The 25,769-nt window shown below is 42.3% G+C and overlaps 2 protein-coding genes and 1 long non-coding RNA gene across 9 annotated transcripts in view; 1 reads left to right on the top strand and 2 right to left on the bottom strand.

The window, feature by feature from the left end:
* LOC109933244 (zinc finger and BTB domain-containing protein 8A-like) overlaps positions 1-13,931 on the bottom strand; it is a 19,705-nt gene extending 5,774 nt beyond the window's left edge. For 2 of the 6 annotated variants that reach the window (XM_048613139.1, XM_048613145.1), the window contains exon 1: positions 13,847-13,931. The gene's annotated coding sequence lies outside the window, so the exon portion shown is untranslated. The other 4 variants (XM_048613143.1, XM_048613140.1, XM_048613142.1 and 1 more) reach the window with 4 other exon arrangements.
* LOC125486282 overlaps positions 13,017-25,769 on the top strand; it is a 19,194-nt gene continuing 6,441 nt past the window's right edge. Inside the window, exons 1-2 of one of the 2 annotated variants that reach the window (XR_007264960.1) lie at positions 13,017-13,125; positions 22,591-22,725. This is a non-coding gene — a long non-coding RNA (uncharacterized LOC125486282). Of the gene's footprint in view, positions 13,275-22,590; positions 22,726-25,769 lie in introns of both variants that reach the window. The other variant, XR_007264961.1, reaches the window with a different exon arrangement.
* Positions 24,667-25,769, bottom strand: part of LOC109933246 (zinc finger and BTB domain-containing protein 8B) — a 26,892-nt gene continuing 25,789 nt past the window's right edge. Inside the window, exon 5 of the mRNA XM_048613146.1 lies at positions 24,667-24,786. The gene's annotated coding sequence lies outside the window, so the exon portion shown is untranslated. The remainder of the gene's footprint in view (positions 24,787-25,769) is intronic.

Raw genomic sequence — 25,769 nt, 5'->3', positions numbered from 1 at the left:
TGGTGCAGAAGTAGGCCATTCAGCCCCTTGAACCGGCTCTGCCATTCAATAGGATCATGCCTGATCTCCTACCTCCTGCAATTTTCCTCATATCCTTTGACGTCTTTAATATCTAGGAACCTACCAATTTATAATTTACATATAATGGCAGAATAAATTCTTAGTTCATTCCAAGTAGCATTCTTTTTGCAAAAAATGTTTCTGCATTAAGCAAGAAGCAGTGGAGATAATGGATGTGGTTATTTGAGCTTCCAGGTTTTTGATAAGGACCTATATAAGGGATTAGCATGTAAAATTAAAGTGCATCTCATTGGGGGTATTGTACTGACATGGACTGAGAACTGGTTGGCAGACAGGAAACAAAGAAAAAATAAGTTGGTCTTTTTCCAAGTAGCAGCCAGTGTCTAGTGAGGTACCATAGGGATCAGTGCTTGGACACCAGCTATTCACAATAATATTATATAAATATAATATCTCACTTTGCAGATGACACAAAGATAGTTAGGAAGATGCAAAGATGCTTCATTGTAATGTGGACAAAGTGAGTGAGTGGGCAAATGTATGGCAGATGCAGTATAACGTGGATACATTTGAAATCATTCAATTTGGTAGTAAAAACAAGAAGATGGGTTATTATCTGAATGATGATAGATTAGGAAAGGTGGAGCAGCGACTAGACTTGGGTGTCCTTGTACACCAGTTGCTGAATGTAAGCATGCAAGTGCAGCAGGTGGTGAATAAAGTAAATGTTATGTTGGTCTTCACAGCAAGAGGATTCAAGTAGAGAAGCAGGGATGTCTTGTGATTGTAGAGGCCTTAGTGAGACCACAGCTGGGCTATTGTGTGCAGTTTTTGTCTCCTTTTCTGAAGATGGATAGTCTGGCCATGGACAGGGTACAACAAAGATATACCAAACTGATTCCTAGGATGGCAGGATTGGCGTATGAAGAAAGACGAGATAGGTTAGGACCACACACACTGGAGTTTAGAAGAATGAGGGGCATCTCATAGAAACATATAACCTATTCTGACAGGAGTAGACAAAATAAACACACGAAGGTCATTCCCAATAACTGGGGAGTCCAGAACCAGGGGTCATAGTTTAAGGATACAGGGTAGGCCATTTAGGACTGAGATGAGGAGAAAATTCTTCAGAGAATGGGGAGCCTCTGCAATGCTCTTCCACAGAGAACATCTGAGGACAAAACACTGAAAATATTCAAAAAGGAGTTCTTAGGTCTAAAGGGAAAAACGGGTACGGGGAGAAAGCGCAGACAGTGTAGTGAATTGGAGGATGAGTCATGATGATAGTGAATGGCGGAGCAGGCTTGAAGGACCAAATGGCTTACTCCTGCTCCTAACTTCTATGTTTCTAGACAATAAAAAAATATAAAACCTGCAATAACACTGATTACTTTAGTAAACCAGATGTATCAATAACAAGTTCTCAAAATCCATCTGCTGAATTGCTTTGATATATCTCTACAAGATAATTTCAGTTGTTTCCTGTTCTGTCGTCTATTTTCTGCACTTTAAAGTTTTTCTTAAGTTTCAAGTAAACATTTTATGTAGAAAGCTCTCCAATAAAACACAAGTAAGGGACAGGATTTTGGGCAGTACATCTAACTAGAGTCATAGAATCATAGAGTCATACAGCATGGAAACAGACCCTTTGGTCCAACTAGTCCACGCCAACCATGTTCCCAAATAAAACTGGTCCCACCTGCCTGCTTTTGGCCCATATCCCTTCAAACCTTTCCTATTCATGTACTTATCCAAATGTCTTTTAAACATTGTAATTGTACCTACATCCACCACTTCCTCTGGCAGTTCATTCCACACACTAACCATTCTCTGAGTAAAAAGATTGCCCCCATGTCCTTTTTAAATCTTTCTCCTCTCACCTTAAAAATATGCCTCCTAGTTTTGAACTTCCCCACCTTAGGGAAAAGACCTTTGCTACTCATCTTATCTATGTCCCTCATGATTTTATAAACCTGTAAGGTCACCACTCAACCTCCTACACTCCAGGTAAAAAAGTCCTGGTAAATATCCTGGTAAATCTTTTAACCCTCTCAAGCTTATAATATCCTTCCTATAACAGGGTGACCAGAACTTCACACAGTATTCCTGAAGAGGCCTCACCAATGTCCTGTACAACCTCAACATGAAGTCCCAACTCCTATATTCAAAGGTCTGAGCAATGAAGGCAAGCGTGCTAAATGCATTCTTAACCACCCTGTTTACCTGTGATGGAAATTTCAAAGAATTATGTACCTGAAACCCTAGGTCTCTCTATTCTACAACGCTACCCAGGACCCTACCGTTAATTGTGTAAATCTTGCCTTCGTATGTTTTACTAAAATGGAATATCTCGCATTTATCCAAAGTAAACTCTATCTGCCACTCCTCAGCCCATTGGCGCAATTGATAAAGATCTCTTTGTAATCTTAGATAATCTTCTTCACTGTCTACTATACCACCAATTCTGGTGTCACCTGCACACTTATTAACCATGCCTCCAATATTCTCATCCTATTCATTTATATAAATGACAAACAAAAGTAGACCCAGTAACAATCCCTGTGGAACACCGCTTGTCACAGGCCTCCAATCTGAGAAACAATTCTTCACCACCACTCTGTCTCATAAAGACAATTTTGTATCCAGTTGCCAAACTTACTGAATTTGTCTATCATGTGGAACCTTATCAAAGGCTTTACAGGGGGTTCTGCTGTATCACGTGTTCCGACAAAGCGAATTGGCTATAACGTGACAGACAAATAGGGGAATTTGTGTTGCCTGTAAAACATGCACTTGTGTTGGCTATAATGCGATTCCATCGGTGCACAAAGGAGTACACGTTGACATCACATGATCGTTTTGCAGACTTTGTCCTGAGCATGTGCAATGTTAGTGCCGAAAGAGTCTCCGCACTGGCATCACGTGATCATCACGCTTCCTGCAAGAGGTACAGTACTCCTTTTTTTTGGAAGAGTTTTAACATTAAGAATGAAACTGACATTATCATGGAGGCTTCGGGTGATGTCAGTAAGGAGTGCTTGCATGCAGTTTCAAGGAAGCTTCTCCCAGATTTTTTTCAAGATTTTAAAACCTTTGATCTGTCAGAAAAGCTCCCAAGAATCAAAGAACATTGTGTTCATCTTGCAAAGCAAGTTGGATTTGGAGAAGTGGAGAGTGGGAATGTTGAAGAGCTGCTTGAGTCCCACTGTAAAGACTACTCTACAGCTGATCTTCAACAACTTGTCACTGAAGGGGAAGTGGAAGCGGGAGACGAAGATGATGAAACAGAATGCAGCACCATGAGAGCCGATGAACCGCAAAGATAAAAAACAAACCATAGTTGGGGTTGTGTACAGGCCTCCAAACAGTAGTCAGGAGCTGGGGTGCAAGATACACCAGGAAATAGAAAAGATGTGTAAGAAAGGCAAAGTCACAGTGATCATGGGGGATTTCAATATGCAGGTGGAGTGGGAAAATCATGTTGGTAGTGGATTGCAAGAAAAGGAGTTTGTGGAATGTCTACGAGATGGCTTTTTGGAGCAGCTCATGGTGGAGCCCACAAGGGAGCAGGCAATACTGGGTTTGGTGTTGTGCAATGAGGCAGACTTGATAAGGGAGCTTAAGGTAAAGGAACCCTTAGGATGCAGTGATCATAAGATGATAGAATTTACTCTGCAATTTGACAGGGAGAAGATATAATCAGAGGTAATGGTATTACAGCTGAATAAAGGTGACTACAGAGGTATGAAGGGGGAGCTGGGCAGAATTGACTGGAAGAGGAGCCTCGCAGGAAAGACAGTGGAACAGCAATGGCACAAGTTTCTGGGAGTAATTCAGGAGACGCAGCAAAAATTCATCCTTAGGAAAAAGAAGCATGGTACAGGGAGGATGAGGCAACCATGGCTGACTAAGGAAGTCAAGGATAGCATAAAAGCAAAAGAGAAAGCATATAATGTGGCGAAGGGCATTGGAAAACCAGAGGACTGGGAAGCTTACAAAGACCAACAGAGGGCAACAAAAAAAGACATAAGGAGGGAGAAGCTTAAATATGGGGGTAGTATAAATACTAGCCAGTAATATAAATGAAGACTGTAAGAGTTTCTTTAGGTATATAAAGGGCAAAAGAGAGGCAAAAGTGGACATTGGACCACTGGAAAATGACGGTGGAGAGATGGTCATGGGGAACTAGGAAATGGCTGAGGAACTGAATAATTACTTCGCGTCAGTCTTCACGGTGGAAGACACGAGTAATACCCCAAAAATTCAAAAGAGTCAGGAGGCAGAGCTGAGTATGGTGGTCATCACCAAGGAAAAGGTGCTAGTAAAACTGATTGGCCTGAAGGTGGACAAACCATCTGGACCAGATGGACTACACCCCAGAGTTCTAAAGGAGACAGCTGAAGAGATTGTGGAAGCATTAGTGGTGATCTTTCAGGAATCACTAGAGTCAGGGAGGGTCCCAGAGGACTGGAAAATCGCTAACGAGACACCCCTGTTTATAAAGGGAGTAAGGCAAAAGACAGAAAATTACAGGCCGATTAGCCTAACCTCGGTCGTGGGCAAGATTTTGGAGTCCATTGCAAAGGATGAGATTTCTGAATATTTGGAAGTGTATAGTAAAATAGGGCAAAGTCAGCATGGTTTCGTCGAGGGGAGGTCATGCCTGACAAATCTGCTAAAATTCTTTGAGAAAGGAACAAGCAGGGTAGACCAAGGAGAGCCAATGGATGTTATTTACCTGGACTTCAAGAAGGCCTTTGATAAAGTGCCACACAGGAGGCTACTGAGTAAGATAAGGGCCCACGGTGTTACAGGCAAGGTGCTAACATGGATAGAAGATTGTCTGTCTGGCAGAAAGCAGACAGTAGGGATAAAGGGGTCTTTCTCAGGATGGCGCCGGTGATGAGCAGTGTTCCGCAAGGGTCAGTGCTGGGACCACAACTTTTCACTTTGTACATTAATGATCTAGATGAAGGAACTGAGGGCATTCTGGCTAAGTTTGCAGATGATACAAAGATAGGACTTGAATATAAAAGCAGGGATGTACTACTGAGGCTTTATAAGGCTCTGGTCAGGCCACATTTGGAGTATTGCGTGCAGTTTTGGGCCCCATATCTCAGGAAGGATGTACTGGCCCTGGAACGCGTTCAGAGGAGGTTCACGAGAATGGTCCCAGGAATGGAAAGCTTAACATATGAGGAACGTTTGAGGACTCTGGGACTATACTCATTGGAGTTTAGAAGGATGAGGGGGGATCTAATTTAAACTTTCAAAATACTGAATGGCCTGGACAAAGTGGATGTTGGGAAGATGCTTCCATTGGTAGGAGAGTCTAGGACCCGAGGGCACAGCCTTAGAGTAAAGGGAAGACCTTTTAGAACGGAGATAAGGAGAAATGTCTTCATCCAGAGAGTGGTGAATCTATGGAATTCACTGCCACAGAAGGCTGTGGAGGCCAGGTCATCGAGTACATTTAAGGCTGAGATATAGGTTCTTGATTATCAAGGAGATCAAGGGTTACAGGGAGAAAGCAGGAGAATGGGGTTGAGGAACTTATCAGACATAATTGAATGGCGGAGCAGACTCGATGGGCAGAATAGCCTAATTTCTGCTCCTATGTCTTATGGTCTTTCCACTTCAGTTTTGTCTCTATCCTCAGGGAAATTGAGAAGCAGTTGCAGGTCTGAGAGGACAACGATTACAATGCAGAATGAAGCAGGGTAGCAGTTTGTGGAATAAGATCTTATGTGACACCCTATGAACAGCTTCTTCATGAAAGAATAAAAAGGGCAAAGAAGGAAAAACTGGATGTCGTTTTTAAGCCAACCCCCAAGAAGCAGTCAGAAGACAATGAACCACAGCCATCCACTTCTGGATTAACTATTTTTCATCCTAATCCTTCAAACACAATTGCACTTGAAGGTGATGATGATGATGACCCCGCCCCTGCAATAATAACAGAGCAATCTCAATAACTCCTCCCTCATAAAGTCATCGTGATTTTTTTGTCAAGGTAAGGTGTTAAATTTGCTTTTATTTCATTATTAGATATGAATTAAACATTTATTCAAACTGCGCTACCCTTTGTGTTAGGCTTATGAGTGATATTTTTTGGTGATCTATCCCTAACCCTGCTTTTCCCATAGGCCCCGTTATTTCTATAGCACGATTTTCTATAAACGTGATGTTGTGCAGGAATGCAACTATTGCTTTATAGTAGAACCACTGTACTAAAGTCCAAGTAAACAACGTGTACCACTCTGATCTCATCAATCTTTCTTGTTACTTTCTGAAAAAACTCAACCAAATTGTGAGACACCATTTCCCTCACACAAAACAATGCTGATTAGCCCTGATCATTCCTTGCCTTTCCAAATGCACGTAAATCCTATCTTTCAGAATCACCTCCAACAACGTCACCACCACTGATGTCAGACTCTCAAATCTACAGTTCCCAGGCTTCTCCTTACAACCTTTCATAAATAAAGGCACAACATTTGCCACCCACCAGCTCTCTAGAACATCACCCGTGGTTATAGATGCTACAAATATTTCTGGTAGGGGATCCACACTTCCCTAACTTCCCACAATGTCCTAGGATACACTTTCAACGTAACAAAACTTAAAAGTAATTTAAAACAAACTTTTTTGGATTGTGACTCAATGGGTAACATAATTGAAATTGCTTTTCCAACAATATATATTCAAATGTGGGTCCATTACTAACAGGCTAAGGAGAATTTATGATGAAGAATAGAGAAATGGCTGGGAAATTAAAAGACTACTTTGCGTTTGTTTTCATTGAGGAAGATACAAGTAATTTCCCAGAACTGGGGTTTCAAGTGATTAAGGAGAATAAGGAGTTGAAGCAAATTATTGTATTGGAGAAATTAATATGGCTGAAAGTTGACAAATCCCAGGATGTGACATTCTATATCCCAGAGTGCTATATGAGATGGATGCAGAGATAATACATTGGTGATTATGTTCCAAAATACTACAGATACTGGAATAATTCCTGCAAATTGGAACGTAGCAAATGTCACACCACTATTTAAGAAGGGAGCAAGAAAGAAAATAGGGAACTACATACCTATCAGCCTTAAGGGAAATTACTAGAATCTATTATAAAGGATATGATAAATAGATAAAGATAATAACAACTGATTGGGGTTTCGTCAGCAGGATTTGAAAACAGAAAGTAATGTTTGACAAACTGAGTTTTCCGAAGACATTACTAACAAAACTGATAAAAGAAAGCCAATGAAGGTAGTATATTTAGATTTTCAGAAGGCTTTTGATTAAGTTTTGATAACGGAGGCTGGGTAGAAAAATTAAGGCATGTGGGATAGGAGGTCATGTACTGACATGCATTATGATTGGCAGATAGAAAATAAAATGTAGGTATAAATGGGTCATGTTCACATGGGTACGCTGTAATTTGTGGCACTTCAGACCCTAGTTGTCACAACATATATCAATGACTTGGAGGGTGGGATCAAACATAATATTTCCAAAGTTGCATACGATACAAAGCTAAGTGAGAATGTACATTGTGAAGATGATGTAAAACAGCTTCAGGAGGATTTGGGCAAGCTTGGTGAATGGGCAAGGACATGGCAAATGGAATATAATGTGGAAAATGTTAAGACATCGGAAAGAATAGATGTACAAAAGGATCGAAGTGTCTTTATCAATAGTTAATGACGACTAATATGCGGGTGAAGCATGTTATTCAGAAGGCAAATTGAATGTTAACCTTCACTGCAAGGGCATTTGCATACAGGAGTAGTGAAGTCTTACTTCAATTATATAGGAGCTTGGTTAGATTGTACGTGTGCACAGTTTTGTTCTCCTGGTTCAGTAAAGATATTGGCCCTAGACGGAGTGTAATGAAGGTTCACCAGACTTGCTCCCTAGATGTTGGCCTGTCCTATGAAGAGAGATTGGGCAAACTGGGCATACATTCTCTTGGGTTTTGAAGAATGAGGTGATCACATTGAAATTTACAAAATAATTAAAGAGGGATAAACGCAGGAAAGATGCTGCCCCTAGTTGGGGATATAAGTGGGGACAAAAACTTAAAAATAAGGGGGAATACCACTTTGATCCATGAGGGGAAATGTTTTCACTCAGAGAGTTGTGAACCTTTGGAATTTCTGTCCAGAGGGCAATGGAATTTCAGTCTTTGAGTACGTTTGAGTAGGGATTGATAGATTTCAGACAACCAAAATCACACAGAATTATGGGGTTGGCATAGGTAAGACTCATTGAAACATTTGATCAGCAGTGATTGTACTGAATGGTGAGAGAAGCTCAATGGCCTATTTTTGTTCCTACATAAACACGTTCTGCCATATGCCAAGTTTCCTTCCTTCAGGACCAAACCAAATTCCTTCTGAAATCATTCATCATTTTCACAGGCAAGTTACATGTCATTACCACTCAGTTCCTGTGTGATTAGCCCAAAACCTCAACTCTCCTCAACCTCCTTTGCTCCACCAAGAATAACCCCAGCTTCTCCTAGTAGCTAAAATCGCTCATCCCTGAAACTGCTCATATGTACTTGGCTACATGCAATACAGCATTTAGAAAGAAATGTAAGTTGCTTTATGCTATACAACAGTAACATTGACAAGTTAAGAAGACATTGTAAATCGTGACAGTAATGCTATTTTTTTGGCTTTTTTATTTACGAATTTTGTACTTGAAATACAAAAATACAAACATATAAGCCAGGAACAGGTGTAGGCCACACGGCCCTCCAGCTCGTTCTGCTATTTGGTATGTTTACAGCGATCTGATTGCAATCTCAATTCCACACACCACTTACCCCCAATAACCTTCCCCTGCATCCATTCCCCAGGCCGCTTGCTTACCAAGAGTCTATCTACTCCTTCCTTAAAATTGTTCAAAGACTCTGCTTCCATTGCTTTTTGAAGAAGACAGGTCCAAACACTTGTGACACTTGATTAAAAAAAAAAATTGAGCCTCATTTCTGTTTTACATGGGCAACTCTTTACTTTCAAACAGTGGCCCCAGTTCTGGATTCATTCTGAAGAGGAAACATCCCTTTCACATCAACCCGGTCAAGATGCCTCAAGATTTTAAATGTTTCAATCAGGTCACGTCTACTTTTCTAAACTCTGGGAGATACAAGTCTAGTCTGTCCAGCCTTGCCTCATAAGACAACCTGCCTATTGCAGATATTAGTCTATTAAATCTTCTCTGAAATTCTTCCAACATACTTACAAGCTTCCTTAAATAAGGAGACCAACAATGTACTTAGAATGCCAGATAAGCCCTCATCATTACCCTGTGTAATTGAAATATAAGCTCCTTGCTTTGCAATTCCGCACACAATAAACAGCATTCTACTTGTTATCCTAATTACTTGCTATAGCTTCAGACTAACCTTTTGCATCCCACAGCTCTGTAATCTCTCACCATTTGGCTACTATGCTTCTTTTTTATTCTTCCTGCCAAAATGAACAATTTCATATTTCCACATTATATTCTTTTTTCCAGATTTTTGACCACTCACTTAACCTACCCATATCCCTTTGTAGCCTCTATGTCCTGTTCACAATTTACTTTACAAACTTTTACTCTATGATCAGAAAATTCAGCAATCATACTTTCAGTCCCTTCATCCAAGTCATGGATGAATATAGGTTGAGGCCCCAACACTGATACGTATAGCACACCACTCATTACATCTTGCCAACCTTAAAATTATCCATTAAGCTTTCCCAGTTTCCAACTAGCTAACCAATCTTCTGTCCTTGCCAATATGCTACACTCTATACTGTGAGCATTCAGTGCATCCACTGAGTCCATGACAGCAATGAGGGAGCCAATAAGCCAAACTTACTTCACCATTTACAGAGGCACTTGTCTATGGCACGATCATTAGGAATGATAACCACACAAGTCAATGATGACACAAAGTCCAGGCTTCACATTAAAGTTGGCAATATTGTGTTGTGTACCCTATTGTTGAACTGAATACAATCAACTTCCAACAGATCTAGCAACTCAAAATTGGGCATCCATGAGATGCTGTAGTCTAACATTAACAGCTGAACTGTATCCAACCACAATAACCTCACAGCTAGGCATAACACCTTAGTCCATTACAAACTAATGAGAGATTAATCCTGGTTCAATGAAGAGTGCAGGAGGACATGCCAAGAGAGCAGCACCAAGCATAGGTAAAAACGAGGTGCCAACTTGGTGAATCTAGAACTCAGGACAACTTGCACATCAAACAACATGTAAAAAACAAGACTAACTGATCCCACAACGAATAGATCAGATATAAGCTTTGCAGTCATGCCACATCCCATTATGACTGGCACCGGACAAGGAGGAAACTAAAAGGAAAAGGAGGCTCCATATATATTATCATTGATGGAGCAGCCTAGCCTATCAGTCCAAAGGACTGAATCATTTGTCCTATAGTGTCCAGGAATGTGGGAATGCGGGAATTACAGGGATAGAGTCAGGGAGTAGGTTTGGATGGGATACTGTTCTTAGGGTCAGTGCAGATTTTATGGGCTGACTGGCCTCTTTATGCACTATCAGGATTCTATGATTTTATTTGTATCCATCTTCAACTAGAGATGCCAAGTGGATGATTCACCTCAGCCTCTCTCTGAAATCCCTCGCATCAGAGATGCCACACAACAACTAATTCAATTCACTACGTGATATCAAGAAATGGCAGGAGGTACAGAGACTACAAAAAGTTTTGGGCCTTGACATTTCACACGTAGTACTGAAAATGTGTGCTCCAGAACTAGTCGCGCACCTAACCAGGCTGTTCCAGTGGTGTTAGAATATTGACATCTACCAGACAATGTGGAACATTATGCAAGTATGTCTAATACACAAAAAGCAGAACAAATCCAATATGACCAGTTACCACCCAATCAGTCCATTCTCAGTCATGAGCAGAATAATGGAAGGGGCTGTTAACAGTGCTATTAAGTGACACTAGCAAAGGAATAACCTACTCACTGATGCTAAGTTTGGGTTTTGCCAGGGCCACTCACTCATTTCCTGACCTCATTGCAACCTTGGTTCACCCAGGAATAAAAGACTTAAACTCTGGCAACCAGGTGAGAGTAACTGGCCTTGACATAAAAGACACCATTTGACAGAACAGACATTCAGGACTCCTAGCAAATCTACAGTGAATAGGAATTGGAGGATGTTCTCCATTGATTCTCCACTGACACAAAGGAAGATGGTTATGGTGTTGGAGATCAATCATATTAATTCAAGGACTTCATTCTAGGAGTTCCTCAGGGCAGTGTACAAGGCCAAACCATCTTTAGCTGCCTCACAAATGATCTTCCCTCTATCATGAGGTCAGCAGTAGGGTTGTTCAGCTGTACATTCAGCACCTTTAGCAACTTTTCTGTTCCCAAAGCAGTGAATTCCCAATTATCAATCTTCTGGGGGTTGTTATTAACCAGAAATTCAACTGGACTAGCCACATAAATACTGTGGCTACAAGGATTGGTCAGAGGCTTGAATTATACACTGAGTCACTCATATCCTTCTTCCCTAGTACACGTCCACCATCAACAAGGCACAAATCAGGAGAATGATGGAATACTATTCAGCTCCAACAATACTCGACAAATTCAAAAATAGCCCACTTGATTGGTACTCCAATCACCATCTTCAAAATTCATTCGTTTCACCACCAATATACACTGAGGCAGCAGTATGTACCATTTATAAGATCCACTACAGCAAATCACTGATCCTCCTTCAACAAGATGTGTTGTGGAATCAAAATCCTGAAACTCACTGCCTGACAGTGCTGGTGGTGTCCCTACACCTAAGGACTGCTCACCACTACCTTCTCCAGCTCAATAAAAGCTGGCCTAACCAGCAAGGGCCACATCCCATGAACGGATAAAGAGGAACTTTGAAGTAGGTAAAAAAACATTTCACAGAATCCTCTAAATGGAAACTGGGCATGTACTTACAAAAGACTTTTTTGCAGGATTATGGGGAAAAGGCTGTGGTGCAGGATTAAATAGAATAGTTCTTTCAAAGTAGTGATACAGTCACAATAGGATAAATGGCCTCTTCCTATGCTGCAAAATTCAAAGATTCCTTTTTCTTAAATCCTACAGCTCGTCAGTTATTCCCACATTCTTAAGAATGTTGGACAATTTAATTTGAACCAGTTGTCCACAAAACAACTTCCTATCACCAAATTTCATTATAAATTCTAGTCCACATTTCAAAGGGGAACTATTAGCCTTGGCACACTGCAATTACATTTTTGCCAGTTACAATGCTCTCACTCCCAAGTTCACCCTTTTTACAGCGTAACTAGAAAAATAGCAAATCTCCAACGACTTTAATTCTTTGCTTTATTAAACTATCAAAAATTTTATTACTTAATAATATACACTATAAAATGAAAATGATGACACATAAGGTATGACTTTAATCCAACATTACACAATCTGGTAAATTATTCTGTGCTCCAAACCCAAAAGTCTTCCAGTATTACATCAATTTATATTTTAAAAGAATAATGCGCACAAATGGTAAAATGAAAAGTTTAGATTTAGGGAAATCAGCCTATTTCTTGACTCAATTAATTTCTGCCAGCTCAGTTGAGGTTCCCATATGTCATCTTTATCCGATGATATCAACGGAGGGACAGGACTGCTTTCGCCGTGAAGCGCCCAAATAGGCTGCTCACACTACATTCGCACATTGAAAACAATCAGATCAGGAGTACTTAGAGGAAGCAACTGATAAACCTGGATAACTTGAGCTGGAAGATTTTTTGTTAAATTCCCCCAAAATGAAGGAGTGGACAACTAAGAGTGAAACCCTGGCGGGAAGTGTGGATAGATTCGGCTCACGTCTGCACACAAAACCTGCCTCTTCGCAATGACCGATTGTAATTGGCTGGTTCGCATGCCAATCACACGGTAGTGACACAATGGATAACAATAGCGAGTAACGCCCAGGAGCCAATCCGCCCGCCCGCAGCCCGGGAGTAACCGCCCGTGCTCGAGATCAACTGCCACTTCGCCTCGCGCTGTGGAGCTGCTACTAACCGTCAGTTTACGTCGAGCGGTGATCACCCCATCCCCCCGACCCCCGCCCCGGGCCGAATATCCGCCTGTTCAATGCGCGGTGATCCTCCTCAAGAATCCGCCACTCGCTTGTTCGATGTGTGGTAATCCCTCCCCTACAGAATCCGCCTGGTCAGTCTCACTACCACCCGTCTGCTCAGGGTGCGCTGCTTCCCCTCCAGAATCGCAGTGACCCCGTTCAGTCTCACCGCGCCGCGCTTCCCCTCCAAAGTCCGCCCGGTGAGCCTCACCGTCACCCGCCTGTTCAATGAGTTGTGACTCCCCTCCCCCAGAATCCGCCCGTTGAGTCTCCCTGCCTGCCTCCCGCCCACTCAATGCGCGCTGCTCCCGCCGCCATTCACCCTGCTCTTGTCCCACCAGCCGTCATCCGCGCAAACTCGGAACGGGGCAAGCCCGGTACGGAACCCAGGATTTACCCTCACCAATTTGACCGATGGACCCTCCGTGCAAATGAGACACCCGGTTTTCTGCGAGTCACTCGTACACACAATCCCTTTCGCCACAACCTCGGTCACGGAGTCCGCCACTACCCTGGGCTATACGCGGAGCCCCAGCCGCCAGACCAACCTTCCCTCCCTTACCAGGGTAACTGATGACCCCCTGTCCCCAAGCTTAACAGCCCAGGGCTGTTAATTTGTATTTATGATTTAATGCTGGCATGAAGCCCCGAACCCTATCCTTACCAACGACCAACGCTGCACTCCACCCGGTCCGACCCGGACGTGCTTTTAACGCCCGGATTTACACCCGGAGGCACTTAGAGACGAAACACAGCACGAATAATTGAAATGCAATTTTTAGTCCAGTTGCTGTGGTTATACTTATTTTGATAGCTTTTGAGCAGCCAGTTTTCGAGAGTATAATTTTACTTCGTAAGGTTTTATGTGGAAGCAGCAACTAACCGTTATTGTTTAGTGGTCTGCGGACCCTCCCCAAGGTATCATTACAGGAATAGCGACCGTTAGAGCTGCATTGGTTCGAGCAACCATCGTCCTTCCGGAGTATTTAGCCAGAAGGGCTAAGAACAATTAGAGCCGGAGAAATAAACTACACAATGATTAAGAACCAAAAGTATAAATCTGAACGAGACTTGGCAGTCTTGAGCTCCCTACTGTAACGCCCATTTAAAAATTTCTAAAGTTAACTGCTAATCTACTCTTATTGCCAGTCTTATTGAATTTGGCCAGCATGTCATTTTAAGAATTTAGCTGACATGCAGTAAACAGACTGTTGTTTCATCTTGTAGAACTTTCCATGGAACGCCAAGCTTTGCTTTCCTGTCATTTCACCTTTCTGCAACATACCTAAACCATGTCTAAAACATCTTTAAAAAGATTAGTTTTATCTTGTTCCTAGCGGTCTCTCAATCCATCAAAGTTAGTCCTTTTCTAATTTAGAAATTTTTGTTATCAAGAACAATAATCTAAACATTATAATACAATGATTATTCTTATCCAAGTAAGGCTATAGAATATCCGCAGTGACATGATCACATGCTGTTCTCAATTCTAAGCAAATTAATTCTATCCTTTCCCCTTCAAATCCATCCTCTTTCAACATAATATCTTCCCATCAGTATCTTCAATCTGTCACTAGTTTGAGTTGCTTTGTATGCCTTAGTTTTTGATTGGATGCTCTACTCGACTGCCTTTGATAACCAAATGGAGGTTCTTCCTTCCCAAGTCCTTCTTTTTGACATAAATAAGTTTTTGCTGAGCATTATAAAGTATCTGCCCATTTCCCCCCCTTAGTCTGTTTTCCGAGCCACTTTAGAGTTTTCTTCATACCTTTGCAAATACCCTTACACTGGCACCACCTTTCTCTTTATTGATGGCTGCATGGGTGGTGCCTCATGCTCCTGTGAGGAGCTTAAGCAGTTCATCAATTTCACCAACACCTTCCAACTCACCCTCAAATGCACTTGGACCATTTCTGACACCTTCCCCTTCCTGGACCTCTCTGTCTCCATCTCAAGCCTGAGATCCATTTCAAATGCACTGACTCCCACAACTACCTTAACTATACCTCCTCTCACCCACCTTCCTGCAAAAATGCAATCTCATACACTCAATGCATCCACCACATCTGCTCCTAGAATGATTTGATCTATTTGTCACGTGTACCAAAATACCTCAAAAAGCTTTGTTTACGAGTGGTACAGGCAGATCATAGTAAGCAAAGGATGTACAGATCAGAGACTGAGCCATAGAGATTACATTGCATAGGGCATGCACTAGGCGAGATTAATATTAGCAAGATCAGCATTATTTGAGGCTAGACAGTCCATTCATCAGTCTGCTAATGGCCAGTAAGAAGTTGTTCCTGAACCTGGTCATGCGTGTGTTCAGGCTTCTGTATCTTCTGCCTGATGGAAGAGGTTGTAGGAGATTATTACTAGGGTACGATGGGTCTTTGATGATATTGACAGCCTATCTGCGGCAGCGAGCCATGTCAATGGATGGAAGGTTGGCTTCCATGATGGTCTGGGCTACGCATACCACCTTCTGTAGTTTTTTTTTAAAAACGGTCCTGGGCAAAGCAGTTGCCAAACCATGCTGTTACGCACCCGGACAGTTTACTCTTAACGGTGCATCTGTAGAAGTTGATGAGAGACCTTATGGACATGTCAAATTTCCTGAGCTGCCTGAGGAAGAAGAGGCATTGTTGTGCCTTCTTGACTGTCACATCTACTTGGGGAGTCCAAGACAGATCATTGATTATCATCACTCCAAGGAACTTGATGCTCTTCACCCTCTCAACCTCAGTTCCGTTGATGTAGATGGGGGCATGGTCTCCTCCTTTCTTTCTGAAGTCAATGATCACTTCTTTAGTTTTACCGATGTTGAGAGACAGTTTGTTTTCATTGCACCAAGCCCTCTATCTCCCTTCTGTAGTTTGACTCGTTGTTAGATATTCATCCCACTATGGTGGTGTCATCAACAAACTTGTAGATGGTGTTTGTTCAGAATTTGGCAACAATCGTAGGTGTAAAGGGAGTATAGTAGGGGGCTGAGGACGCATCCTTGAGGGGGGGCTCCAGTGTTGAGTGTTATTGTGGAGGAGGTGCAGTTACCTATCTTCACTGAATGCAATCTGTGGGTCAGAAAGCTGAGGATCCCAGTTGCAGAGGCCGGAGCCAAGACCAAGATCATGGAGTTTTGAGATCAGTCTGGAGGGGATAATGGTGTTGAAGGGGAAGCTGTGGTTAGCAAGCAGGAGGCAGACACAGGTGTCTTTGATGTCCAGATGTTCCAGGGATGAGTGCAGGGTTAGGGATATGGCAACCCCTGTGGAAAAATTATGTCGGAAGGCAAATTGTAGGGAATCGAGGCAGACTGGGAGACTGGAGTTGATGTGGGCCATGACCAGCCTCTTGAAGCACTTCATGATTAGCGAGGTCGAAGCCACTGGGCAGTAGTCATTAAGGCACGTTGCAAGGGACATCCCAGATATCCTTTTACTTTACAGACCATAATTTCCCCTCCTCTGTAATTAACGATGCCCTCAAACACATCTCCATTTCCCATTCTTCTGCCCTCAAACCCCTCCCACCAACAATACTAAGGATAGAGTCCCATTAGTCCTCACGTACCACCCCACCACCAAAAAAGATATTTCCTGCCCCACCCCTATCCACTTTCCACTGGGACTGTTCATTCCACAACTCCCTTGTCAGCTGTACACACCCTGCCAACTTCACCACACCCAGTACCTGTCCCTGCAACCATAAGAAGTGCAACACCTGATTTACATCTCCCTTCTCACCTCCATCCAAAGCCCCAAACAATCCTTCCAGATCCAAGAGGGATTCACCTGCACTTCATCCAACCTGATCTATTGTATCTGTTGCTCCCGATGTGATCTCCTCTATATCTGGGAGATCAAACACAGACTCGGGGACCGGTTCGCAGAGCATCTGCGCTTTGCATGCACCAACTAACTCGACCTTCTGGTTGCCATCCATTTTAATTCCCCTTCCCACTACCCTGGTGACATGTCCATCCTTGGCCTCCTCCACTGTCAGAGTGAGACCAAATGTAAACTGGAGGAACACCACCTGATATTTTGCCTTGGGACTTTTCAGCCCAATGGCCTCAATATTGACTTCACCAACTTCAAAATTCCTCCATCCCTAGCCTTATCCCGTGTCCAACCCTCGCCCTCCTCCTCGCCTCCCTGACCTGACCTTACTTGTCCATCTTCATGCTATCCATTCCACCCTACCCAGTGACCAATCACAATAACCCCTTACCTATCACCATCCCAACCACCCTTCCCCCCAGCCCCACCGCCCTTCCTTTATTTATTTCTGGACTCCCCTCCCCCTCCCCAGTCCTGACAAAGGGTTTTGACCCGAAACATTGACTTTCTTGCTCCTCAGATGCTGTCTGACCTGCTGTGCTTTTCCAGTTTCACATCTATTGACTCTGACTTCTAGCATCTGCAGTTGCTCTCCCTCAAACTGCATTTGTGATTGTTACTCTCCACAGGATTCTCAACTACAGGATCTTTTATTAATCTTACCTCGTTACACATTACTAGATCTAAAATAGCATGATCCCCAGATGGGTTTTGCAATATAGTCTCTTTTAAAAAAAAAATCCCAGGCGCATTGTATAAATTCATCTTCCATGTTACCCTTGCCCATTTGACTTGACCAGTCAAAACAGATTCTACAAGTACAATAAGAGCAAAAGAGTAACTAGGGAGACCATTGGGCCCCTTGAAAATCAACACAGCCATCCATGTGGAACCACAGGAGATGGGTGAGATACTAAACAAATATTTTGCACCAGTATGTATTGTGGGGAAGTACAATGGAAACTAGGGAATTTGGGGAAATAAATAGTGATGTCTTGAAAAGAATTCATATTGCAGGAGATGAAGTGCTGGAGGTCTTGAAAATCAAAAAAAGAGCACAGGAGGGGTATCTTTTTCACATAGAGTGTGGTGCATGTATGGAACAAGCTGCCAGAAGAACTGGGTACAATTACAACATTTAAAAGACATCTGGGTGGATATATGAAAAGGAAGGGTTTACAGGGTTATGGGCCAAATTCTGGTAAATGGGACTAGATCAGATTGGGACGTCTGGTTGGCGCAGTCAAATTGGACCTAAGGGGTCTGTTTCTGTGCTGTATGACAATTGCCACTCATCTTCCTTTTTCTGAACTCTTGATATCCACAAATATTAACCCACCCAATCCTCATAATTTTTAAGGAATGTTTCCATCATTGTTACTGCCAACTCCCACATCTCTATTTGAGCTTATCAAACCAATGCACCACCCAATGAATTTGCATATGTGCATTTTAAATCTATTCCATACCTCATAGTCCTCAGTCTGCTCTATTGTTTACTACAATAAGACTCTTCTATCATCCTCTCTATCCCTTGTTTTGTGCAGCTTATTCCTCTTCACTACTTTTATATATTAGTGCCCATCTTCCTGCCAATTTACTTTAAACCATTTCTAACCCACAAAGAATGAACCTCCTTGCAATGACAATGAACCCAGTCCTGTTCCGAGTGCAGCCCATCTCTTTGAACTGGTGCCTCCTGCCAAAAATCTGTCCTAATGCCCCAAATATCTGAAGGACCCTCCTGCAACATGCATCAAGCCACATATTATCTTCCCACAGAATCTCAGAATTGTGATAGTGCAGGAGGGGGCATCTCTAAGAAGCATGACTTCATGTCATTCATCTACCTTTTTCCCACATGTTTGCATATTATTTCAAATCTGTGCCCTCCTCTTGTTCCTTTTATGAGTTGGAACACTTTCTCCCCATCTACTCTATCAAGACCATTCATAATTTTGAAAATCTCTATCAGATCTCCTTTTAACCTCTCTTTCCAAGAACACCAGTCCCAACCTTTCAAATCTATCCTCATAACTGAAGTTTCTCATTCCTACAACCATTTTTATAAACCTTTTCTGCACTCTCTCCAATTGTGTTCACATGCTTCCTATTGTGCGGTGGCCAGAAACATACACAATACTGCAGCTGAGATCTAACAAGTTTCTGACATAACAGTCATTGATTTTGGAGTAGATTGTAGCTCCAGTTGTGGGTGTTGAGGCTGGTTGGCTCGCCGAGCTAGTTTGTTGTTTTGCAGACGTTTCGTTACCATGCTTGGTAACATCCTCAGTGCAGCCTCCAATGAAGCATCGGTGTGTTTTCCCACCTGGTTTTTAAACTCTGGGGTCCGTTCTGATGGTTTGCCTCACTTCTGGTTTTCCTTCGTAGTGGAATGTATATGGAAGAATACCTCTTCCAAGTGTTCAAGGATAATGGATATCCAAAGAACTGGGTCAGAAGATGCTTACACGAACATCATCAAAGATTCTACATGCCCCGACACACTCATCACACTACCCTACATCAGGAACACTTCGGAACTCACCACAAGACTCTTACGACCGCTGGGCATCAGAGTGGCACACAAGCCCACGTCAACCCTACGACAACTGCCCCCCCCCAACTAAAAACCCACTCCCCACCATAGACAGGACCAACGTCATCTACAAAATTCCCTGCAGAGACTGCAAGAAACACTACATCGGACAAACAGGAAAGAAACTAACAACAAGAGTACATGAACACCAACCGGCTACAAAAAGACACGACCAATACTCACTCATCTCAATCCACACGGACAAGAAGAACCACGACTTCAACTGGGACAACACCAAGATCCTGGGACAGGCTAGGCAGAGGCAAGCACGAGAATTCCTGGAAGCATGGCACTCCACGAAGCATGCTATTAATAAACACATTGAACTCGACCCCGTATACATTCCACTTCGAAGGAAAACCGGAAGAAGTGAGGCAATCCATCTCAACAGATCCCAGAGTTTAAAAACCAGGCAGGAAAACACACCGACGCTTCATCGGAGGCTGCACTGAGGATGTTACCAAGCATAGTAACGAAATGTCTGCAAAATAACAAACTAACTCGGCGAGCCAACCAGCCTCGGCACAGTCATAGAGTTGTACAGCATGGAAACAGACCCTTCGGTCCAACTCATCCATGCCGATCAGACGTCCTAAATTAATCTAGTCCCATTTGCCAGCATTTAGCCTTTAGTCCTCTAAACCCTTCCTATTTGTGTACCCATCCAGATGCCTTTTAAATGTTGTAATTGTACCAGCCTTCACCATTTCCCTTGGCAGCTCACTTTCATATACACACCATCCTGTGCATGAAAAAGTTGCCCCAAAGGTACCTTTTATCGCTTTCCACTCTCACCTTAAAGCTATGCCCTCTAGTTTTGGACTCCTATATCCTGGGAAAAGGTCCTTGGCTATTCACCCTATCCATGCCCCTCATAATTTTATAAACCTCAATAAGGTCACCCCTCGACCTCCAACGCTCCAGAAAAAAATAGTCCCAGCCTATTCAGCCTCTTCCTATAGCTCAAATCCTCCAACCTTGGCAACATGCTTGTAAATCTTTTCTGCACCCTTTCAAGATTAACAACATCTTTGCAATAGCAGGGAGACCAGAATTGAATGTATTCCAAAAGTGGCATAACCAATGTCCTGTACAGCTGCAACATGACATCCTAACTCTAATACTCAATGCACTGACCAATAAAGGCAAGTGTACCAAATGCCTTCTTCGCTACCCTGTCTGCCTGTGACACCACCTTCATGGTGCACCCAAAGTTTCTTTGTTCAGCAACACTCCCCAGGACCTTACCATTAAGTGTATAAGTCCTGCCCTGATTTGCCTTTCCAAAATGCAACACCTCACATTTTTCTAAACTAAATTCCATCTTCCACTTATTGGCCAATCTGGTCAAGGTCCTGTTATCTGAGATAATCTTCTCTGTTCACTACACCACCAATTTTGGTGTCATCTGCAAACTTACTAACTATTCCTCCTAAATTCATATTCAAATCATTTATATAAATGCCAAAAAGCAGCAGACCCAGCACCAATCCTTGCAGCACACCACTGGTCACAGACTCCAGTCTGAAAAACAATCCTCCACCATCACCCTTTGTCTCCTACCTTCAAGCCAATTTTGTATAAAAATGCCTTGCTGAAGCCCATAAAGACAATGACAACCACTCTACCTTTATCAAACTTCTTTGTCACTTCTTTAAAAATACTCAATCAAGTTAGTGAGACACAATTTCCCACACACAAAGCCATGTCGATTATCCTTAATCCGTCCTTGGCTTTCCAAATGCATATAGATCCTGTCTCTCAGAACGCCCTTCAACAACTTACCCACCACTGATGTCAGGCCCATCAGTCTATAGTTTCCTTACCACCATTCTAAAATAATGGCACCAAATTAGCCACCTTCCAGTCTTCTGGCACCTAACCAGTGGCTATCGATGTTACAAATATCTCAGCAAGGGATCCAACAATCACTTCCCTAGCTTCCAAAAAGTTCTGGGATACACCTGATTAGGTCCCAGGGATTTATTCACCATTATGAGTTTTAAAATGTCCAATTTGCCTCTGTAATATGGGCACTTTTCAAGGTATAACTATATAGGGAGTTTTAAGGGAACAATTCTTGCTTAGGGCCTTGTACGTCGGAGATATAAGTTCAGTATAACATTTGAAAATCCACATACATATCAACAGTATGAACCTCTTCAAGCCTTCCCTGTTATCTCTTCAAAAAAGAACTCCAGCAAGTTAGTAAAACATTATTTCCCCTTTAGAAATCTATGCTGCCTCTTCAAAAACAACCCACATTTTTCCTAGTCACTAAAAATTCCGTCCTAAATAACCGTTTCCAGAAGCTTTCCCACCACTGAAGTCACACTGACTGGTCTGCTATGCTGGTTTATCCAAACATTGTTTTTTGAACAAAGGCCTAATTTCTGCAATTCTCCAGTCCTCTCACACTTTCCCCGAGTCTAGGGAAGACTGGAGGATTACAGCCAGGGTGTCTGCATTACTCCTTACACTTCCTTCAATATCCTGGATGCATATCATCTAGTGCTAAAACTTTGCCAGCTTTAAGTATCAAAAGCCTATCCAACACTTCCTCCTTTATCAATTTTGAACCCTTCGAGTGACAGGGTTTTCTCCTCTAGCCTGGGTAGCATAACATCTTTAGTAAAGACAAATGCAAAATATTCATTTAACATTTCACCCATGCCTTTTACTTCCATGTATAAATCTCCTTTGACCGCTAATCGGCCCTACTCCTTTTACCACCCTTTTACAATTGCTGGGCCAATAGAATTTGTTGGGATTCCCCTTTACATTGGCTCCCAGACTTTTGTAATTCCTCTTTGCTTCTCAATATGTTTTATTACCTCCCCGAACTTTCTGTTTTGCTCTTGGATTCACAGTTGTATTTTTTAATCCGATACCTGCCATAAGCACATTTTACTTCTTTATTTTAATTTCTCTCTCATTTGGTGATAACCAACAAGTTTCCTTGCCCAGGTTTAACCTGAAGCGGAGACTTCATTCTGGCTGGACTCGATGTTGAGGACTCCCAGGGCAACTCCCTCCCAACTGTATATCACTGTGCTGCCACCTCTGCTCACTAGAACAGGACAAATCCTGGGATGGTGTAAGGTACGATTCCGTGAGAATGACTATGTCAGGCTGTTGCTTGACTCCTGCGTGAGATCGTTTTCCCATTTTGGCACTAGTGCCCAGGAGGACTTTACAGGGTCAACAGGGCTGTTTCTGCTGTAGTCTTTTCTAGTGTCTAGGTCTATGCCAGGTGGTCTGTACGATTTCATTTCTTTGTTGAAGGAACTGATTCAACTGAATGGCTTGCTAGGTCATTTCAGATAGTAGTTGAGAAGTCAACCACACATAGGCCAGACCGGGTGAGGATAGCAGATTGCCTTTCCTGAAGGACATCTGTGAGCCAGATGGGTTTTTCCAACAATCGGCAATTCAGTTATTAATCGATTCTTAATTCCAGATTTTATTTTAAATTGAATTCAAATTCCACTATCTGCCATGGTGGGATTTAAACCCAGGTCCCCAGAGCATTAGCTGAGTTTCTGGATTAATAGTCTAGCGATAATACCACAAGGCCACACCTTCCCATTACTTCACCATTGCTGGGTCGAAATCCTGGAACACCTTACAGAACGGTGTTGTGGGACTACCTACAAACATGGACTGCAATGTTTCAAGGCACAGCTCATCATCACCTTCTCAAAGGCAACTAGGGATAGGCAATAAATGCGGATCAGCCAGCAACACCTACGTCCCACAAGAGAATAAAACATTTTTCAACTGTTCATTGATAGACCACTTTTAAAAATTATTAGAATCAAAATTCTTCACCTATGTTATACAATATAATCATAAAAGTGCTGCACGTAGAGGTTGTTTTAATAATCATTTTGAGATGACAGGTATTTAATTACAGATATTGAAGAGACAGGTATACCTGCTTTTCACCACAGAGTCTCTCTTGTCTTGGCAGGAGCCCAGGGGCAGCAGGATCATGAAGACAACTGGGGCACAGGGGAAGTAGATCAAAGAGAAAACAGCAAAATAGGGAGCAAGCTGGAACATTGTTGGGGGGAGGTTGATCATGTAAAACAAGTCACACCTGCAGTTGCCACTTGCTTGCTTGTTCTTTAACACGGTGCCCTGGACAGGCACATACTTGTAAGTCACACCCTGCCCATTGGACCCAGTGATTGATCTCTGCAGACCTTTAGATGTCATTCGAACCACTGCCAGTACAATTAAGACTTGGGACGAAAGGTTTGTCAGTGGAATTAGGCTGGTTTTCTATTTTTATATCCGCATAGACAGGAAGGGCTTGATGGCTTCCTTTTGTGACATAAACGTCTAATGATTCCAAGTCCATCCACTCTTTCTAAATATAAAGAAGAATCAACGAGTTCCCACGCAGGACAACATCTGCATCCTTATACCTTGATTTGAAAAGCATTTAGTGAGGCAATGATAATTTTAGTTTAATTTCTCAGACGCTTCCTTCATGTTAGAAAAGTCTGAACAGAAGTTGCTTTTGAAATCTTTGATGAATTAATTTTATCATTTTAATTTTGATCCATTTTAGCATTTAGTCTCATATTTCCATATATATCTGAAGAAGTGATTTTTTTTGCCTCATATAGTGCTGCTCCCTCTCACTTCAACAATTCTGAACTCTATGGAAAGGTTAAAAAAATTTAATTCTGCTCCCATACTTTGGGTGGTTCTCCAAATAACCCCTTCTCTCATTCTTTCATTCACTTATGAAATGACAAGCTCGTTGTTTTTTCGCTTGGACAAATGGGTATAGAAATTGCAATTCCTGTGTGAATCCAACAACACTTCTAATTCCATATTTTGTACAAATGACAAACCACAATTAAACAATCTTCTAAAAAGAGATAGAAATGCAGTCAATAACATTACCCTTAGCCTCTTGCCTCCTTCTCCCCCCACCAAGGTAACAATAAGAGAAGCCAAACAATCAAGATGAATTTCCAAAGGTAATTCGTCACTAAGTGGCCCAGGAGCTAGTGTACCTGCAAGTACCTGAGCAGAAGTAACAAGTCAGCTTCACAGCTGAACAGTGCAATCCAGTCCAGAATCCAGACGCAACATTGCAGGAACAAAAACAAAGTTGCTGGAAAAGCTCAGCAGGTCTAGCAGCATCTGTGAAGAAAAAAAAATCAGAGTTAATGTTTCAGGTCCAGTGGCCCTTCATAAGAACAATTCTGCTGCCTCACAGCGCCAGGGACCCGGGTTCGATTCCACCCTCGGGTGACTGTCTGTGTGGAGTTTGCACATTCTCCCCATGTCTGCATGGGTTTCCTCCGGGTTCTTCGGTTTCCTCCCACGGTCCAAAGATGTGCAGACTCAGTGGACTGGCCATGCTAAATTGCCTGTAGTGTTCAGGGATGTGTAGGTGAGGGGATTATAGGGGGATGGGTCTGGGTGGGGTGCTCTGAGGGTCGGTGTGGGCTTGTTGGGCCGAAGGGCCTGTTTCCACACTGTAGGGATTCTATGATCCCAAAGAATATAGAAGATCCAAACAGCTTCTGTTGCACTCCAAAAAGTATTCTTTATTACAAAACAAGGCCAGTTACTGACCTGAAGCTTTAAATAGAGAAGCACGCTCCAAAGACTGGAGAGAGCAGATGGTCACTCATCGTTACCACTGTACTCAGCAAAATGGGGATTAGGATCCCAATGGAAGTTGAGAGCAACCATTAAGTGTTTGCTATAAGCAATGCAGTTCCATGGATATTGTAATGAGTAATAAGTATGAAATGAGAATGTTCCTCTCTATACTTTTAAGTACAAGTTGCCCACAAAAAGAAGTGTTTTGTCATTTGTTATAGTAAACATTTTAAAACATCAAATCGTGTTATTCTTTTAACTGTAACTGGAATTTTGAAGCTCTTCATAAGTTATCAATCTCTATAGAGATTGTAACAACAGTTGAGACCAGATGTCTGGATCACTCACTGAGAATACTACAGTAGTGATCTCAGAAGGACAAGCAGTGGAGCAGCACAATTCTTTTAGCAATCCGAGACTACAGACATGACAAACCTACTGGTCTTCAATTTTCACATTTTTGGATTTTTGTTTCTTTTAAAACAGAGAAGATATAAAAATTATATTAGCGTTTT

Source organism: Rhincodon typus, chromosome 27 (genome assembly GCF_021869965.1).
Source record: "Rhincodon typus isolate 14 chromosome 27, sRhiTyp1.1, whole genome shotgun sequence".
Classification (NCBI taxonomy): domain Eukaryota; kingdom Metazoa; phylum Chordata; class Chondrichthyes; order Orectolobiformes; family Rhincodontidae; genus Rhincodon; species Rhincodon typus.
Note: the sequence above shows the minus strand (reverse complement) of the source record. Positions and strands in the feature narration are given on the sequence as shown.